The sequence below is a fragment of the Ursus maritimus genome, unplaced genomic scaffold (assembly GCF_017311325.1).
Source record: "Ursus maritimus isolate PB19 unplaced genomic scaffold, ASM1731132v1 scaffold_25, whole genome shotgun sequence".
Classification (NCBI taxonomy): Eukaryota; Metazoa; Chordata; class Mammalia; order Carnivora; family Ursidae; genus Ursus; species Ursus maritimus.
In genome coordinates this window covers 2,070,646-2,087,298 of record NW_024425008.1, presented here as the reverse complement: position 1 = coordinate 2,087,298, position 16,653 = coordinate 2,070,646, and the positions used below count along the sequence as shown (strand labels likewise).

Sequence of the window (16,653 nt, the reverse complement as noted above, 5' to 3'; positions counted from 1 at the left end):
AAAAAAAAAAAAAAAAAAAAAAGAATTCTCTCCCTCTGCCCCTCCCCCTCTTTCCCTCCCTTAAAAAAATAATAAAATAATAATAAATAAAAAGGTCATCCTTTATTAAAAAAAAAAGGTTGAAGAAGAACTTAAATGGGGGGGAGCAGGTATTAATCATACTAAAATTGATGAGAAAGAAAGCAGGCAAATGCAACAAAGAGGAAAGAAGCCGAATAACTTTTTTTAAAAAGATTTTATTATTTGACAGAGAAAGAGAGAGAGAGCGCACAAGCAGGGTGAGTGGGAGAGGGAAAAATGGACTCCCCGCTGAGCAGGGAGCCTGATGCAGGGCTCGATCCCAGGACCCTGAGATATGACCTGAGCCCAAGGCAGAGGCTTAAGGGACTGAGCCCCCCAGGTGCCCCTGCCAAGTAACTTTTAATCACTACTGATTGTTAAGTATCATAAAAGGCTGGCTAATAGCACTACACTCAGCTCACTCAAACCACCCTGTCAGAATTAAAAGATGTGCAGTGTGTTTGTTAAGTGTTTTGAGACAATAGAGAAAGGTTTGCTAAAATATTCTTGGAAGGTGTTGCCCTTCAGGGGCCCTGCCTTCTTCCACACCCTCTCCTCCAAAAGTGGAAAGGGCGGGAACGAGGGCACTCTACCTCCAGACACCCCACAGCCTACTGTGCCAGGCCTTCCCTGGTGCAGAATGAAGTGGCTTGCCAAGCAACAATTAAGAGGCACAAATGGAGGGATATTTGGAGCAGCTGCAAATGCTCTATTAAGGATAACAAAATGGGTAAGTCAATCTCAAACTCTTTAAGGTTAAATACTCACTTGGGTGAGATTTAACAACATAACAACAGAATACAATAATGAAGTGGCTTCTCAAACTTTTCCACCAAATATCCCCAAAGGCACAGGAGAGAGAACCCCAAGGGTGAGCACTTTGAAGTAACTCAATTTATATGAAGTCTTATGTTTGATATTAAAAATTCATGCAAATTTTGCATTTAACTCCCTAACAAATCCTACAACACCCCTTCCACCTTGTCACTCTCTGTTTCTTTGGAAACAGAGGTGATCTGAAATTTTCTCAATCTCTCACTGCTGAATGGAAAGCCTGCCAGTCTACTCTGCCTTCTCTCCTGATCCTAGGAGAGGAGGCCATCTCCACTCTGGGGCATGATCCTAGCCCCTCCCCTCTCAGACTCTCTCCAGGACGCTCCCACCAATGCACAGGGAAAGGGCAATCTGTCCCCAGCTCACCCATCCCCCATCATTCTTTCCATGTTAAAGTAAACTCTTTCAAGGAGTTGTCAATACACGCATCCCATTCTCCCCTGAAAATTTTCACCCACCAACCCAGCACAGCCTAGTGACACCTCTTGTCAAAGTCCCCAAAGACCTCCATGTTCTCACTCAACCTGCTTGATGTTCAAGTAGCTTTTGTTAACCTCAAATAGGCATCGCCAGCTCCACCCCCCCTGTGATTTCCAGACTGGTATATCATAGTTACCAACTCAACATCTCCACTTGAGCACCCAAAAGGCATTTCAAACTTAACAGGTCTAACACTGAACTCTGGGTGCCCCTCCCTCTCTAATCCAGTCTGGCAATCCCTGGCTCAGTAAATGGTACCACACCATTGTTCTGGTCATGAAGACCTCCCCTTCCTCACATGCCCCACACCCAAGCCATCAGCAGAGACTGTCAGTTGCATCTTCAAAATGTATTCCAGGGGCGCCTGGGTGGCTCAGTCAGTTAAGCATCTACCTTCGGCTCACGTCATGACCCCAGGGTCCTGGGATTGAGGCTCACAATCGGGCTCCCTGCTCACTGGGGAGCCTGCTTCTCCCTCTCCCTCTGCCTGCTGCTCTGCCTGCTCATGCTCTCTCCCTTGGTCAAATCAATAAATAAAATCTTTTTTAAAATGTATTCCAACTCAAACTACTTCTCACCACACTCTAGCTACATTGGCCTCCTTGCTGTTCCTAATAAAACACACCAAGCATATTCCCATATTAAGGTCTCTGTACTTCCTGATCCCTCTACCTAAAAACACTCTTCTCCCAGATCTAAACATGGCTCCCTTCCTTGCTTCTTTCTGTCCCTGCTCAAATGCAATGTGCTCAGAAAGCCTTCCTGACGACTCTATCAGGACTGTATTCCCACCACACTGTACCATAGGCTTGTTTCCTTGTCCTTCCCAACACGGCTCTTCAGTATTAACTGATATGGTTATTGGTTTACGGACTCTCCCCTCTCGCCTATTACAATATAGGCTGCATGAGGGCTAGAACTTGGACTCATTCAAGTTGTGTTCCCACTTCTTAGAACAGAACCTGACACAGTGGGAGAGGGGCTCAATCAGTACTTGTTGAGTCTATTTACAGTCTTATTTTGAAACATTATTATCTTTTAAAATATGGAAACATTCATTTACTTACTCAACTCTGTAACAGGAGAGTTTGCATGCATGCCCTAGGCTTAGAAGTAGCAAACACGTTTCCCAAGTCCTCCTGAACTCTGTCCTGGCAGCGTCACAGGAGTGCGCAGAGACCTGGCTACTAGGTCACTCATTGGAGCACCACGTAAAACAGAGAACACTGGAAACAATCTCAGTGTCCAACAACAGAGAAGTGAATCACGAAACTTTATGCCATGCTATTAAAAAATACTTCTGTTTAACACAAACATGAGAATCACATAATTTGAAATCTTCTTGTAGCCATGTTAAAAAAGGTAAATAGGTAAACTTATATTATTTAACCCAACATAAAATGTTATAATTTTAATATGTAATCAACATAAAAAATTGTTTATGAGATCGTTTGTGTTCTTTTTTTCCATTCAAACTCTTCAAAACCAGGTGTCAGTTTATACTTACTGCACGTATCAACCTGGACTGGCCACGTGTCACATGCTCACTAGGGGCACGTAGCTCATGGCTACTGAACTGAACAGCACAATGACAGACTAAGAAAAGATTTTTGTAGTTTGCAAAAACTGACAACCTGATCCTTAAATGCACAAGGGAATGCAAGGGACTCAGAACAGACGAAACAATCTTGCAAAAGAACAAGTTTAGAGGATTCACAGTTCCCAGTTTCAAAACTCACCACCAAGCTAAGTAGTCAAGACAGTACTGGCATAGTAAGGGTAGACATACAGATCAACACAACACAACTCAGAGTCCAGAAATAAGCCCTTCCATTTGTGGCCAGTTAGTTTTTGACAAGGGTACCAAGACCATTCAATGGGGGAGAAGAGCAGTCTTTTTAGCTAATGGGCAACTGGGTATCCACACACAAAAGAGTGAAACTAGACCAAAATCACACACCACACACAAAGATTAACTCAAAATTAATCACAGGCTCAAGGTAAGAGCTAAAACTATAAAACTCTTAGAAGTAAGCAGGTGCATATCTTCCCGACCTTCGATTAGGCAGTGGTTTCTTAGATATGACACCAAAAGCAAAAGCAACTAAAGAAAAAAATAGATAACATGGACCTCACCAAAGTTAAAAAATTTTCTGCATCAAAGGTGACCATCAGGAAAGTGAAAAGATAACCCAAAGAATGTGAGAAAATATTTACAAGTCATATACTGATAAAGAAATTGTACATATGTAAAGAACTCTGATAACTCAGACCCAACTTTAAAAATGGGCAGAGGCGTCTGGGTGGCTCAGTCGTTAAGCATCTGCCTTCGGCTCAGGTCATGATCCCAGGGTCCTGGGATCGAGCCCCGCATCGTGCTCCCTGCTTAGCGGGAAGCCTGCTTCTCCCTCTCCCACTCCCCCCACTTGTGTTCCCTCTCTCGCTGCCTCTCTGTCAAATAAATAAAATCTTAAAAATAAATATAAAAAATAAAAAAAAAATAAAAATGGGCAAAGGGTATGAACAGACATTTTCCCAAGAAAGATACCTAAATGGTCAATAAGCAGATAAAAGGATGTTTAACATCATTAGTCATTATGGAGATACAAATCAAAACCACAATGAGAAACCACTTCACACCCACTAGGATGGCTGGAATAAAAACGATGGACAATAACAAGTGTTGGTGAAGATGTGAAGAAAGTGGAACTCTCACACAATGCTGATGGGAATGCAAAATTATCCCAGCTGCGTTGATAGTCTGGCAGTACCTCAAAATATTAAACATAGTTACCATATGACCACTTACATATATACAACAGATTAAAAAAAAAACAGGTTTTCACAAAAACTCTTACAGGAATTTTTACAATAGCATTATTTATAATATCCAAAAAGGAGAAACAACCCAATGTCCATCACCTGATTGATGTATAAACAAAATGTAGTCTATCCATTCAATGGAATATTATTTCTCTATAAAAAGAAATTACTGATACATGCTATGACATGAATGAGCCTTGAAAACGTTATGCTATGTGAATGAAATCACCTGCAAAAAACTGCATACTATATGATTCCATTTGTATGAATTTCCACAAATGGCAAATCAATAGAAACAGAAAATAATGACTGTCTAGGGTTGGGAGTGAGGAAGAATGGGAAGTGACAGCTAATGGGTACAAGGTTTCTTTCTGGGATGATGAAAATGTTCTAAAATTAGAAAGTGGTAAAGAGTGCAGAATTTTTTAATATACCAAAAATGGATTGTATACTTTAAAATGGTGAATATATGTGAATTTCTTCTCAATAAAGCTATTATTTTAAAAAGCAAATTATAAAATGGTATTATTTAGAATAAATCTACTTCTATAAAAAGAAAATATACATATGCCCTCAAAATGGCTTAGAAGAGCATATACAGCAGTGATCTAAATAGACAGGATTTTATTCATATTTTTTATCTTTTTTAATTTTTTTTTTACAGGAGATGGTCACAAATTACTAGACAACAGTAAGGTATTTTCAGGTATCATTCAATAATGCACTATACCGGGGCGCCTGGATGGCTCAGCTGTTAAGCGTCTGCCTTTGGCTCAGGGCGTGATCCTAGAGTCCTGGGATCGAGCCTCGCATCAGGCTCTCTGCTCAGCGGGCGCCTGCTTCTTCCTCTCCCACTCCCCCAGTTTGTGTTCCCTCTCTCGCTGGCTGTCTCTCTGTCAAATAAATAAATAAAATCTTTAAAAAAATAATAATAATGCACTATACTTCCACCCAACTGTTTTCTCTAATCAGCTTTTTTTTTTTTTTGATTCTGCATGTAAGAGAGATCATACACTATTTGTCTTTCTCTGTCTCCTTTACTTCTCATAACATAATGCCCTCAAGGACCCTCCATGTTGTGGCAAATGGCAAGATCTCACTCTTTTTGGGGCACCTGGGTAGCGCAGTCGTTAAAGCGTCTGCCTTCGGCTCAGGGCGTGATCCCGGCATTCCGGGATCGAGTCCCACATCGGGCTCCTCTGCTTCTTCCTCTCTCACTCGCCTGCTGTGTTCCCTCTCTCGCTGGCTGTCTCTCTGTCACATAAATAAATAAAATCTTTAAAAAAAAAAAAAAAGATCTCACTCTTTTTTTATGGCTGAAAAATGCCCCACTGTATGTGGACTGCTGGACCGTCTGGTAGTTCTAACTGAGGAGCAGCTCCACTGGTTTTCACAGTGGCTGTAACAATTCACATTCCTCCTGATGGTGGATAAGGGTTCTCTTTTCTCCACATCCTTGCCAACACTTATGATTTCTTATTTTTGATAATAACCACTCTATCTAAAGTGTGAGGTTTTATCTCATTGCAGTTTTGATTTGTGTTTCCCTAATGATTAATAAGACTGAACATCTTATGTTCAACATCAATCTGTACCTGTTGGCCATCTGTATGTCTTCTCTGGAAAAACAAAATCTATTCAGATCCTCTGTCCATTTCTAAATCTGATTGTTTGAGTTTGTTTTTGTTTTTTGCTACCGAGTTGTAGGAGTTATTTATATATTTTGGGTATTAGTCCCTTATCAGATACATGACTTGCAAATATTTCTCCCATTCAGTAGGTTGCCTTTTCATTTTGTTGATGATTTCTCCTTTGCTGTGAAGAAGCTTTTTTTTTTTAAGATTTTATTTCTTTGAGAGAGAGAGAGCACACAAGCAGGGGGAGTGGGAGAGGGAGAACAGGCTCCCCGCCGAGTAGGGAGACTGAGGTGGGGCTCGATCCCAGGACCCTGGGATCACGACCTGAGCCAAAGGCAGACACTCAACCAACTAAACCAAGGTGCCCCTTGTGCAGAAGCTTTTTGATGTGATATAGACCCACTTATTCACTTTTGCTTTTGTTGCTTTTGATTTTGGTGCCAGATTAAAAACTCATGACCAAGACCAACGTCAAGGAGTTTACTACTGCCTGTGTTTTTTTCTAGTTTTACGGTTTCAGGTCTTATGTTCAAGTCTTTAAACCATTTTGAGTTTTGCGTATGGTGTGAGATAGTGGTCCAGTATTCCCGGCACCATTTACTGAGAAGACTGTCCTTTGCCAATAGTATATTCTAGGCTCCTTTGTGGTAAATTAACCAACCATATATGTGTGGGTTTATTTCTGGGCTCTTTCTTCTGTTCCAATGATCTGCGTGTCTTTTTTTGGTGCTGGTATCATATTGTTTTAGTTACTACAGCTTTGTAGTATAATTTGAAGTACAGGGCCTCCAGTCTTGTTCTTTCTCGAGATTGCTTTGGCTATTCAGGGTTTTTTTTTTTTGTTTTTTGTTTTTTTGGTAATCCCATGCAAATTTTAGAATTATTTCTTCTATTTCTTTGAAAAATGTCACTGGAATTTTGATAGGAAATGCAATGAATCTGCAGATTGCTTTGGGTACTTGGGACATTTTAACAATATTGATTCTTCCAATCCAAAGGCATGGAATATCTTTCCACTTGTTTATGCTGTCTTCAATTCTCTCATCAATGTCTTTTAGTTTTCAGTGTATAGGTCTTCCATCTTCTTGGTTAAACATTCCTAAGTATTGGGGTGCCTGGATGGCTCTGTCAGTTAAGCATCCGACTCTTGATTTTGGCTCATGTCATGATCTCAGGGTCTCAAGATCAAGTCCCATGTCAGGCTCTGCACTGGGTGTGGAACCTGCTTAAGATTCTCTCCTCTCCCTCTGCCCCTCCCCGCCACTCTCAAGCACATGTGTATGCTCGCGTTATCTCTTTACGATAAATAAATCTTAAAAAAACAAAACATTCCCAGGTATTTCATTCTTTTTGATGCAATTGCAAATGGGATCATTTTCTTTATTCCTCTGAGTTTGTTATTAGTGTCTACAAACACAACAGAATTTGTGTATTGATTTTGTATCCTGCAACTTTACTGAATTCGTTTATTAGTCCTAATAGTTTTTTGATGGGATTCTGTAGAGTTTTCTACGTATAATATCGTGTCATCAGCAGACAGTGTGCTGCCAGATTGTGTGGCCTGCTTCTCCCTCGCCCTCTACCACTCCCCCTGCTTGCACTCTCTCTCAAATAAATTCTTTTTTTTTTTTAAAGATTATTTATTTATTTATTTGACAGAGATAGAGACAGCCAGCGAGAGAGGGTATACAAGCAGGGGGAGTGGGAGAGGAAGAAGCAGGCTCCCAGCAGAGGAGCCCGACGTGGGACTCGAACCCGGAACGCAGGGATCACGCCCTGAGCTGAAGGCAGACGCCTAACGACTGCGCTACCCAGGTGCCCCTCTCAATTAAAAAAAAAAAAAAAAGATGAGCTGTGATTGTTTCCTTCCCTTCCCCCACTCCTCACATACTCAGCCAACTCCCAGCCCTCCCCACCCCTTTATAGTACTTTTGTTATGCCCCTCACCCACCCCCCATGTCTTTTCTCACTTTGGCCCACCCACAGCAACACCCTCACCCTCAACCTTGCTGCCCTGAAAATCAAAATGTTATTGTTATCCTATAAAATACCAGCTCAAATTTTAGTTTTTGTAAAGCACTTCCTGACCCCTTAAGCCAAGAGTCAGCCAACCTTCTTCTATAAAGGGCCAGATGGTCTCTGTTGCATTTTCTTTTTTGCTTATTTTTACAACCCTTTAAAAACATAAAAAAACATTCTTAGACCTGTAGTTTGCCAACCTCTGCTTTCAAAACCATTACTCCCACGTTGTGATCTGATGTCCCATTCTATGACGCTTCTGCCTCTATTTCTGCCGTGATTACTAATACTATTACTCTACTACACCTGCTGCACTATTCTGCCTTATCTGACAGCTCATACTATCACATGCCTGTCCCTCTTCAAACTGCATGTTCTCTGCAGGCAAGAAAAACCTATTTCTATCCCTATGTCACCTACTATATAATACTAGTACATATAAAGTGCTCTGTCCATGAATCATTGAAACTGATTGCTTTATAAGTACAGTGTGTTACATTTTAAATTGCTTATTTAAGCATTTTCTATCACAAGTAGCTAAGAATTTGTTTTTGGTAAAGCAGATTTCTGATGAGCCACCTAAACACATGAAGACTGTCTGGAGTCAGATGGGTGAACCTTCTTGGTTTATTTTCAATTAGATGAACTTTTCAAGCCAAACTGAGGTTTCCCTTCAAAGACCTGTTCCCGTCTTTAAAACTCTATGATGTGAAAGATTTTATTATAGAACCTAAAAATAATCCTCACATGGTACAGATTCAGTTTCCAGGAGATCTGTAAACTTAAAAAAACCCAATCTTATCAGAAAGCTCAAAACAATCAAAATTGAGACCAGGACTCAAAATTTTTCTAGAAATATCAATCAGCTGTTAAGAGGATGTATTTTCCCTCTTTAGGAAAATGTATTTTCAGTATTTCCAGCTTATTACTTCTTGTAAAATGGCTCTATGTCTGGACAAAGTCAGAAGTTTCTCTGTCACCAATCATCTTAAATAACTTTGTAGGCGTTTCCTTCTCTCAGAGGCCACCTGGGAACCCCTCTAACTCCTGACTGGTATGGGCCTTCTTTCATATTCATTTTCTATGTGGAAACTTAAGAATTCTCCAGCATCAGCCTGTGGCAAATAAGGAACAAGGCCAAACAGATTCTTTGTTCCCACTTCCTACATCCTGCTCATCCAAAAAACTGAGCCAAATAAATACACTATTATTCAATTATAAATACGTGGAGTATGTGTTCTTCCATATCTAACAAAACTTTTTGTCTCAGGCCTGTCTTAAGGACCAGCAGGGCAGAAAGGTCCCTGACTTCCTTGCACACCAGTATGCATGCTAGAATAATTGTGCCCGATTGGGAGCACTGGTTGTCCATTTCCTGTTTTGTAGTAAGAATGGCCTACCAACTCACCATGCTTTACTTTAAAAGCTTACTGACAAAATCAGTACACAGCTATCTTTCTGCACTCTGTGAAAACAGGGTGGAATATAAGCCAGCCATAGGGATCAGAGAACTCCCAGGAGGTGTGGTCACTGCCCCCTCCACACACACACCCCCTACTGCCTCTGCTTTTTTAATACTCCAAAAGGTGAGGAAAAAATAACTGACAGAAAAATCCCCTATGCAAAAACCCCAACTCTGCGGGAAGGAGGGTGGGTCCCTGTGAATCACCCACTCCTCCTCCACGTGAAATGCAGCCAGGTGAGTGATTTCTCAACTAAAGATGGCCAACATAAAAGGACTCAGCCCTGCAGGGACATCTGAGGACACCTGCAGAAAACAGGGCAACAGGAATCCAGAGTGGAGGGGCAGGAAGACAGGCTCCAGGCACCCCCCAACAGAGGAAGAGGAATGAACACACAGGCAGGGCAGGCCCTGGTCCAGAGAATGGACACAACCTCTGGGCAGGCAGGTTCTTTTCAGAAGAAGCCCACAGGGAGGTTAGAGCATCTGGAGCTCAGTGAGGAAGGGCTGTGCAGGGCCCAGTGAGGAGGGATGCTGTTTTTTTCTGAGTGCAGTGGGAAGCCACTAGGGGGTTTTTGGTGAAGGGCAGGAAGCAACCTATATTGCTAAAAGACCTCGGTGGCAGCTATGTGGGGAAGGGCCTGAAGCAACCTGGGACAAGTGGAGAGACCAGTCAGGGGCCACTAACACAGGCAAGAAGCCTGGACCTGGCTGGGAACCAGGGAGGTGCGAAAAAGTGGGACACAGGACTGAGTGCCACAGACAGAATAGGAAGCAAGGAGAGGGATCAAGGAATGCTCCCCAGTGTTCTCACTTAAGCAACTGGATATGGGTGGAAAGAATCAAGGGTTCAGAGTTCACTGGAGACAGGTTACATGACATCTAGGTGAAAGCAACAAATAGCATCAGTTGTGTCTGATGACTCCTGCTCAGGGCACACGGACGAAACACCCCTTCCTGCAAGGCTCTCAGCAGCAAGCTCCTCCAAGACCAGTACATCAAGTGCCCCACTCTCAACTCACCCCCTTCCCACCAACCCTGCCCTATTCTGGAACTAGCATCTGGACTTCCCTATCTGTTCTCAAGCCCTGCAATACTTTGTGATAATGGGAAGCTGCCTACATTGTTTCTTGTTGTGTCCCTGGCATTTAGCATGGTGTCTGGCACACAGACAATTAATAGCTTTTAAATAAATAGATGGGGCTAAAGTTCAAAGAGAATTATGGGTTAAAGACAAGCCCGGGGAACTTGGGAACCACAGCTGGAAAATTCTTTTATTTTTCTAATGGTACCTTCTCAAAAATTCCCATCCTGCTAACCAAAGTTTCAATGTAAATTATGGTATCTCAGGGAGAGTTTATCCAAACGGACTGATGGACATCTGGGCTTCTGTTGAAGGCACTGTGACCTCCCAGTTCCCTCTGCTGACTTTCATACTTCTAGTAGAACCTCACTATGTTAAAAAGATTTTTTTTGACTCCTTAAGATCTCATGTAATGACTAAAGATTGAATTTTTGTCGAAAGCACCTCACCTTGTAGAAATGTTAAATCTTAATAGTCATACACCTCCTAGAAATCAAGAAAAGAACATCTTTGACCAGGTTTCTCAACCTCAGCACTACTGCCATATTGGGCCAGATAATTCTTTGTCATGGGGGGTTGTCCTGAGCATTGTAGGATGTTTACAGCATCCCTGGCCTGCACTCACTAGATACCAGGAGCATTCCCCCCTCCACCCACCCACCTAAGCAAGTTTCTAGACATTGCCAAATGTCCCTTGGGAGAACAAAATTGCCCCCCCATTCAGAACAATTATCTAGAGACCAAGTGGTCTTTTCCTATTAACACAACCAAGGAAACAAGGAGCAAATTCTAAGTTTGAAATGCTCACTTAAAAACAACTGGCCCAAATTACATACTCTAGTGAAACCGAAAGCAAAACAGGTACTTACACACACACACACACACACACACACACACACACAAACCATTCTGGTAGGGTTCTGAACCATGACATCAAGAAGTGCTAACATTTCCTCTGGATAGAGTCTAAGTCTAAATGTGAGACTCTTTGGAAGGGCTGCCTCATGCACCGGGTGAGGGAACTCATTACCAGGCCTCTCCACCTCTACAGGACGAAGACCCTCCCAGTAAAATGCCTATACTGACCAAAGCCCTTTTAAGACACGCATGAAAACATGGCCTTAGAGAGTTGTTCTTACACGTGTAAGACCGGGCATAATCACGGAGGTGGCTGAAAGCAGGCAGCTCCCTGGTACCTCCTCAGCCCTCCCTGCTCCTCAGCCGGGGGAGAGGCCAACAGAAACCTTGGGCAGTTATGGCTGCAGGCCCCAAAACGTCCCCGAGGAGGGCCTACCTGCCGTCCAGGGCCGAATCCCTGTTCAAAGTGCTGGCTTCCAGCACCACAGAATTCACGGACTAAGAGCAGTTACAGTGATACTTGGCCATTCTCTTCTACTTGTCATTGTTTTTATGCACACTGCTCTCTACAAACAACTTAATAAGTCTTACACTTGAAATCACTTGAGACATTTGTAGTATCAGATTCCCACAGCAGTTTACCACAGAGTTTGTGAGGTCGTAACTTTTCCCTCCCCGTCTCAGAGCATTCACACACACAGCAAGCATCCAGTGAGTCTCAGCCTTCCAAATGCCCCTTGATAGGACCGGTAATGATGGAATCCAGATCAGAATTTTTGAAAATAAGATCAAAACTAGTTTCCAGTTACCTAAATTATCTAAACCAAAAGGCACCAAATGTACATGTGGAGCAAATACACCGTACGGGCCGAAAAGGCCCTGAGGACAAGAAATTAAGGGATTCACGTTGCGTCAGTCTGGACACAGTCCGCTCTGCCCACAGAAGGTCAAAATCGCCTCTCGTGCTTCTCAGAGTGCAGCGGCACATGCCCATAAGGACAAGTCAGTCAGTGGCACATTATCTTGGCCCGAAGGTCAGTTTTGATAAACAGATTTTTAGAGGTTTATAACATCAGAACACATACTACACAGGGGCGCCTGGGTGTTTCAGTCGGTGAAGCGTCTGCCTTCGGCTCAGGTCATGATCCCAGGGTCCTGGGATCGAGCCCCGAGTCTGGCTCCCTGCTGAGCAGGAACCATGCTTCTCCCTCTCCCATTCCCCCTGCTTGTGCTTCCTCTCTCGCTGTCTATCAGATAAATAAAACCTTAAAAAAAAAACACATATTATATAACGAAATGTAAAATCCATACTAATTTCAGATAAAATAGACCACAAAAACCATGTGTTAAGAACAGGCTGCTTCAGAACACTGCAGCTTCGGCCCCGCAAAGGGGTACAAGTCACACTCCACTCTTCTGTCGCTAGGGGGCCTCCTAGCTAGAAGTTAGGGACTGCTGATAATTGTCCAACTGCGCACCAAAGCATATCAGAGAACCTAAGATTCTAAGCCTCCACAGAGAAAAAATAAGTGAAGGGGGAGGGAGGGAGTTATTTATAAAGGTATATAAGTAAAAATGTCTCAATTTTTAGCCAACTTTTTTCAGCCAACTTCACAGGGTCACCTCCTCCAAATCAAGAATTCTACCTGTGCACGTTTCTGTGATGCACATAGTGGTCATTGCACACTTATAAATGTCAGGAGAGAGGCTGAGAGAGGTCAGAGACTGCCCTGAGCCACCATGCTGTGCGAGGGCCACCTTCTCAGCCACCACACCCCGCTGTCCCCCCACCCCGAGGCTATACCATGGGGTGAAAGGCTGAGCACTAACATTCCAAGAGCCTATCATTCTAAAGCATAAGGGTCCTTCAAGCCCATAAGAATCCTACCTCTTCTGTAAAAGCTTGCCAGGAGGCCAGGCCTCTTGGCTTAAAATGTTATTCAATAGATTCTTTTTAAAAAACCTTCCACATTTTCTCTTTCTAGGACTAATTTCTAAGCTCTTGGTCAGCAGGGACCACATCAGATACACATTGCCATGACATCCCAGATACATGCAAAGAGGGGATGATGGATATCCAGTTGCAGATTCAATTTACTTACAATTTATGGAAAATACTGAATTATCTGAAGAATAAAGGCTGGTATGCCAAATATAAAGGTACTGGGAAAACAAAGAAACCAGAGGGGGAGTATAAACACATAAGCGGAGGGATTACGAGAGCACTGATACTGCATTTGTTGGATGGCTATCAACTGCCAGGAGTTTTATATACATACTGACACTTTAATACGATACATATGCCCTCTCTACAATCACCTATCAGCTGAATCTCCTCAGCTCCACAATCTCTTACCCAAAACCAAAGCCAGATGTGTTTCAGAGTTTAGAATTTTTGGGGTTTTAGAAAGGAAATACTGTGTGTGTATATATCATATCTTACATAATGTCACCAGTGAAGTCCGGGACAGGGCCCATAAGAAAACACAGTAATTAACAGTCTACAGCAAAATACAGGAATATTCATACTAAGAGGAATAGAGATTATACGTAACATCACATCACTTCAGCTCAGGTTTTGGCACCAAATATATAACAGTATCATTCCATTTCAGAGGCTCCGGAGCTTCACAATTGTGGCTGGGGAACTGGGTGCCTGCATTACTGTCCTTGTTTTACGTGCAGGGACCTGAGGCTCAGGAAGGACAAGTCACTTGCTCAAGTTAACGCCAGCTGAGGAGGAGAGGCAGGATTTGCACCCTACTTCTCCCGCCCCAAGCCTGTACGGGGCTTCAGACCCGTAAAACCCTGAAACCTCCTCTAAGGTGCAGACTGGGAACCAGCAGGTCTGGGTGAGGGTGGGCTGGAGGGCACGGCTGCGGTCCTGCATTTTCAAGGCACCTGGAAAGGTGCTGCGATGGGATCATCCCCTGTGAGAGAAAGAAGTGTGCTCCTTCCACTAACCACAGGCTCTCAGCCCTGGCTCGGTGTCAGCACCCTCTCCAGACTCTTCAATGATAGCCATTAAATCTGATTTCTGGGGTCTTAACTGATTGAAATCATCTGAAGTGGGGGCTCCCAGATTTTGTGTTTTTTTCTAATAATTCTAATGTGCACCCAGGATTCAGAATCACTGACATGAAACCATTAGGAGAAAAGGAATCACTGATAAAGTCAGACTCTTGAGAAGGCAGCCTGCAAGCCCATCAGGACTTCTACTAGAGTCCCTGGATCCCATCAAAGGAGTCTGGGAGGCTTCCAGTCCTGACCAGGAACTCTTATTAAATTCCTTTGGGACAGAATACCCCAGCTATCCCAGGCTCTGCGGTCCTAAGCATTTTTCTCCTCCCTTGAAACCACTGAAATCCTAGACGTACCACACTAAAGGCAAAGTCCTCCAGGACAACCACACATCAGTGCGGAACCAGGAGGTACCGCTGCCTGCCAGCTGACAGAAACAACCATTTAGTAGAAGACTACGCAAGAGGAAGTTCTACCTCTCATGCCGTAGGTACACTATGGTTCAAACCATGAATGGAGTGGAATCTGCACAAACAAATCAAGTTGTGGATTTTAAATTATGCTCACTGAATCCTAAGATTGAAAGGGACACTAGTCATCGTGCAACCTGCTCCCCCCACTTGCAAACTCTGAAGCTACCCCCACAGATGTCTCCCAGCTTCCACTGAACACACCCATCCAGACTCAGAACAGGACTTCCACAATGCAAATCTGTCCCTTAACGCCACCTGAACTCAAATTTCCAAAATTCCGAATTAGCCAACGTCTTCACACCCAGTCTTGGGTCATTTCTGGTACAACACGTATGCGCTCCAGCCCAGCAAATCCCTAACGTCAGTTCTCTGGAGATGGTAAAATTCCTCATGGAAACTGGAGTCTGACCTATGTGTTCCCCTGCTAACTTACTCATCCTGTAACCTGTACTCCACTCCCCGCTTTTTGTTCTATTGCTTTTTAGGCCATGCAGAGATCCTCGGGGCTGCCTTCTCAGTTTCCAAGGTGGGTGGCCGTCATCTAGATTTCAACAGGCCAGATGGCAGCCGCCTTGAGGCCACAACCCCCCCACCCAGGAGAGGTGGGACCTCCACCCCAAAGGGTCCAGAAAGCAGGGAATCAAACCAAAGACGTTCTTCTCAAGCCTTAAGATCTAATGGAACTTGCCTGGCTAAGTGTGGACGTGCTTGGGACCTGCCACCCTCTCCTTCTTTCCTATTTCTCCCGTTTAGAATGGGAGCAGCTATCCTATGCCTGCCCCACCATTATATTTTAGAAACTCCTAACTTATCTGGTTTCATAGGTTCACAGCTGGAGAGGAATTCTGCCTCAAATGAATCATACCTCGAGGCTTACCCACATCTGATTTAGATGATATTTAGATGAGACTTTGGACTTTAGAGGTTATATTAAGATTTTGGGGGCTATTGGGATGGAATGAATATATTTTGCATGTGAGAAGGACATGAATTTGTGGGGGTCGAGAGCAGAATACTCTGTATGGTCTGAATTATGGCCCCTCAAAATTTATATAGTGGCACTGTAGCTTCTCCTGTGATGGTATCTGGAGACGGGCCTGTGGCAGGTGATTGAGGGCCCTAATAAGAGACAGAAGAGAGCTTGCTTCCTGTCTCTCTCCCTCCACCATGTGAAGACACAGTTAAAAGGGGGCCATCTGCAAGCCAGGAAGAGAGCCCTCAACCGGAAACTGAGCTGGCTGGCACCTCAATCTTGGACCTTGAGCCTCCAGAACTGTGAGGAATAAATTCCTGTTGTGTAAGGCCCCCGGCCTCTGGTATTTTGTTAAGACGGCCTGTGCTGGTCAACACATGCCTCCTTCATAAAGCATAATGTTCTAGATTAAAGCGAGCAGTCTGAATATCTTGACAACACAGTATCTCACTTAGTATCCCATACGTATATACACCTAGCATGACTGGCATCCATGAAGTCTCTGTAAAAGTTTATGGCATTGAACTGAATTTGGTCAGTGTTCATCAAAATGTTGTTTTACCTTATATACTTAACAGAAACACACAGAAATATACTGTCCACCCAAACTTAGCCAGCACACAGTAGATAAATACATTCTGAAATACTGAATGCTTGGTGGATATATTGTCTAGCTTCTTTTTTCCAGGCTGAAAAATGCAAGTTCCTTTAAACTTAAATACCATTTTTCATTTTTCTCGTGAATTTTTTAAAGCTTATATTTTATTTTCACAACAACCATGGCACCATTGTCCCCATACACCATGAAAGCAGACAGGGGTTTCAAAGGTCACAAAGGGTCACAAAGACTGGTAGGGCCTAGCTTGTGGGACCCCAACTCCAACTTAAATCTTGTCCCTCCACCGAAGGGAGGTCACCAGCTCCTTTAC

At 43.3% G+C, this 16,653-nt stretch overlaps 1 protein-coding gene across 4 annotated transcripts in view; it reads right to left on the bottom strand.

Annotated features, from left to right (window-relative positions):
* TRAF3 (TNF receptor associated factor 3) overlaps positions 1 to 16,653 on the bottom strand; it is a 108,798-nt gene that overhangs the window by 78,121 nt on the left and 14,024 nt on the right. The gene's annotated exons all lie outside the window — the stretch shown is intronic.